The following is a 4,617-nucleotide window of genomic DNA, read 5'->3' on the forward strand; positions in this document are numbered from 1 at the left end:
CTGCTCAAGTGTCTGCTCTGGAGAGTCTGGGCTTGGATAGTCGCCACTTGTCGGCCCCCTGGCGTATTTGTTGGTGGGACCCTCCTCCAGACAAGCTGGCAGGGGCCCCCACCACCCAGCACATCCACTGGAAAGGCCCCAGACATGACTCCCTGAGTTCTGAGGGCCTGTTCCCTCTGGTATGCCTGTGCACACCAGGGCCCTTGGTGCTCATTTTCGTAAAATACCTTGTGGTTACGCTGTGCTGTCTGAGGGTTCCTCTGCCATCCTCCCCGGGTCTCTGAAAGTCAGATCCCACTCTCATTCTATCGTCTGTGTTTGGAATGTACTTTGTGTTGGTTCATTCTGAGGATCCTGTTTCAGGGATGCGTGTTGTGTGAAAGTGTACAACGTGTCTGGACATTGTACGTAGAGATGTGTTCCACCCACAAACATAAATTGCAGAGGGATTCCTAAGGTTTTTGTAGCTTATAAGACTCCTAAAAATATATAAATGGAAATCTAGTTCATGGAAAATTTTTCCTGTACCTTTCAATCCAATGTGGATTCTAGGCATTGTGCCAAGATAGTCTCAGAAGTATATACAAACAGATCAACCAGTGACAGTGAAAGTATGGTGGTATCTTCAGAACTAGGAGGTGGATTAAGATCAGACCCCATTCTTCCCTCCCTATTATTACCTGGACACTGGCTTTGCAGGATCCCTAGTGCTGTCTCAGAGAGCAGAAGATATTGTACTGTTCCAGTCTCTGGGTACTCTGATAAATGTGTGTCCTGTATCTGGGCTTCATATTTTATGGGCATTCTCCTGTTGGTTACTCTGAAGGTGCAAAATATTGAGAATTTCTAGAAAAAATTGATGTTAAAAGTGTTTTCGCCAATGATATTTGAATAAGTCATATAAGGTTAACTGAAAAAATATAATTGCATTGTAATCTAATATGTCCAAAGTTTAAACTCTAAGTTATATATAGATAAAAGTGAGGATCACAAGTGCACTCCTTGACAGGGTCAAAGATGGTGGAGGAGTAGGGGACCCTGTTTCAACTGGTCCTTGAATTGAGCTGGATGTCTACCAGACCATTCTGAACACCCACAAAATCAGCCTGTGATGTAAAGAGGTACATCTGGATCTCCATAAACAGAATATCTCAGGTGGTTAGTCTTGAGGTATGAAGCGGGGAGCCATCATTCTATGGGCAGATATCAAAAGATAAACAGAAGAGGTTACCGCCTATGTTCTCCTCTAGGATTCTGATGGATTCCTGTCTCACATTGAGGTCTTTTATCCATTTCGAGTTTATCTTTGTTTACAGTGTAAGAGAATGTTCGAGTTTCATTCTTCTACATATAGCTGTCCAATTTTCCCAGCACCATTTATTGAAGAGACTGTCTTTTTTCCACTGTATATTTTTTCCTGCTTTGTTGAGGATTATTTGACCATAGGGTTGTGGGTCCATATCTGGGCTCTCTACTCTGTTCCAGTAGTCTATGTGTCTGTTTTTATGCAAGTACCATGTTGTCTTGGTGACCACAGCTTTGTAGTAAAGCTTGAAATCAGGTAACGTGATGCCACCAGTTTTATTTTTGTTTTTCAACATTTCCTTAGTGATTTGGGGTCTCTTCTGATTCCACACAAATTTTAGGATTATTTGCTCCAGCTCTTTGAAAAATACCGGTGGAATTTTGATCGGAACGGCACTAAAAGTATAGGTTGCTCTAGGCAGTATAGACATTTTAACAATGTTTATTCTTCCGATCCAAGAGCACGGAATGGTCTTCCATCTTTTTGTGTCTTCTTCAATTTCTTTCATGAGTGTTCTGTGGTTTCTCGAGTATAGATCCTTTACCTCTTTGGTTAGGTTTATTCCCAGGTATCTTATGGTTCCTAGTGCTATAGTAAGTGGAATCGATTCTCTAATTTCCCTTTCTGTAGCCAAGTGGGGGTATTATGGAGGGCACGCATTGCACGGAGCACTGGGTATGGTGCAAAAACAATGAATTCTGTTACGCTGAAAAGAAATTAAAAAAAAAAAGATAAACAGAAGGGGGAGGGAGACTCCAGGATCCTGTATTGTTGGAGTGCAAAAGCCTTCTGCTTTTGAAAAAGAAAAGTTGAAAAAGAAAAACAAAGCTGGGGGCATCACATTGACTGATTTCAAGCTATATTACAGAACTGTGATCACCAAGACAGCATGGTACTGGCACAAAAACAGACACGTAGACCAATGGAACAGAATAGAGAGCCAGATATGGACCCACAACTCTATGGTCAAATAATCTTCCACAAAGCAGGAAAAAATACCCAATGGAAAAAAGATAGTCTCTTCAATAAATGGTGGGAATAAATAATGGGAAAATTGGACAGCTATATACAGAAGAATGAAAATCAACCATTCTCTTACACCATACACAACGATAAACTCTAAATGGATGAAAGACTTCAATATGAGACAGGAATCCATCACCATCCTAGAGGAGAACATAGGCAGTAACCTCTTCGACATTGGCCACTGTAACTTCTTTCAAACCATGTGTCCAAAGACAGGGGAAACAAAAGGGAAAATGAACTTCTGGGACTTCATCACGATAAAAAGCTTCTGCACAACAAAGGAAATAATCAACAAAACAAAGAGGCAACCCACAGAATGGGAGAAGATATTTGCAAATGACACTCTAGACAAAGAGCTGATAGCCAAGATCTATAAAGAACTCCTCAAACTCAACATCCAAAAAACAATCACATCAAAAAATGAGCAGAAGACATAAACAGACACTTCTCCAAAGAAGACATACAAAGGGCCAACAGACACATGAAAAAATATTCAACATCGTTAACCATCAGGGAAAGTCAAATCCAAATCACAGTGAGATACCACCTTATACCAGTTAGAATGGCAAAAATTAACACGGCAAGAAAGAACAAGTGTTGGAGAGGTTGTGGAGAAAGGGGAACCCTCCTACCCTCCTACCCTACCCTCCTACCAGCCATTTTGGAAAACAGTGTAAATGCGTCTCAAAAGTTAAAAAATAGAGCTATCATAGGATGCAGCAATTGCACTCCTGGGTATTTACCCCAAAGATACAGATGTAATGAAAAGATGTGCCACATGCCCAATGTTCATAGCAGCAGTGTCCACAACAGCCAGACTGGAAAGAGCCGAGATACCCTTCAACAGATGAATGGATAAAAAAGATATGGTCCATATAGACAATGGAATATTACTCAGCTATTAAGAAGGATGAGTATCCAACTTTTGCATCAACATGGATGGAACTGGAAGATGTTATGTTGAGCGAAATAAGTGAAGTGGAGAAAGTCAATTATCATATAGTTCCACTTATTTGTGCAACATAAGGAATAACATGGAGGACATTAGGAGAAGGAAGGGAAAAATGAAGGGGGGATATCAGAGGCAGAGACGAACTATGAGAGACTATAGACTCTGAGGAACACACTGAGGGTTTTAGAGGGGAGGGGGGTGGGGGGATGGGTTGGCCCAGTGGTGGGTATTAAGGAAAGCTCGTATTGCATGGAGCGCTAGGTGTTATGTGGATACAATGAATCATGGAACACTACATCAAAAACTAATGATGATGTTGGGGCATGTGGGTGGCTCAGTGGGTTAAACCTCTGCCTTTGGCTTGGGTCATGATCCCAGGGTCCTGAGATTGAGCCCTGCATTGGGCTCCCTGCTCAGCGGGGAGCCTGCTTCCGCCCCCCTCCCACCGCCTGCTCTCTGCCTACTTGTAATCTCACTCTGCAAATAAATAAATAAATAAATAAAAACCTTAAAAAAATTAATGATGTACTGTGTGGTGACCAACACATCATACTACTACTACTACTACTACTACTACTAATCAGAAGAAGAAGAGGAGGAGGAGGAGGAGGAGGAGAACAAGGATAAAGCTTTTCCTGTGAGTTCAAAAACAAGGCAAGAATATCTTCTCTCATCCCATTTTCAACTTATTATTGTAGGTTCTAGTTAGTGTGGTTTAGGAAGATATGGAAATACAGACATATGGTCTGGAAAAGATGAATTATTCCTGTTATTATTTGCAGACGATATAACTGTCTACATTGAAGATTCTCAGGACTCTCTATGAGAAAACTCAAAATAAATTATAATAGATTACTTTAGCAAAGTCTCAGAATAAAAGATTAGTGTAATATGCAGCTGATCATATTACCATAGACTAGCAACAAACAATTGGAAACCAAAATTAAAAACCTATACCATAGTTCCCTCCAAAATGAGATGTTTGGTATAAATCTTTTAAGAAATGTAGAGGACCCAGAAATGAAACTTGTAGAACTAATGAAAACGAGCAAGAGTAAGTAAGTGCAGAGAGGTATTGCTTTCATGGATTTGAAGAGCCGTTGCAGGAAAATGTTAGTTCCTCTGAAATTGATTTATAGGCTTAAAATGCAATTCCCATCAGTTCCCAGGAGAACTTTTCTTTGGTTAAAATCAACAAACTTAACAAAGAAAGCCTAAGCAGGAGAAGAGAAATAATAAAGATCAGAGCAGAAATCAATGAAATAGAAACCAAAAAACCAATAGAACAAATCAACGAAACTAGGAGCTGGTTCTTGGAAAGAATTAATAAGAT

Source organism: Enhydra lutris, unplaced genomic scaffold (genome assembly GCF_002288905.1).
Source record: "Enhydra lutris kenyoni isolate GAN:26980312 unplaced genomic scaffold, ASM228890v2 scaffoldscaffold33, whole genome shotgun sequence".
Lineage (NCBI taxonomy): Eukaryota > Metazoa > Chordata > Mammalia > Carnivora > Mustelidae > Enhydra > Enhydra lutris.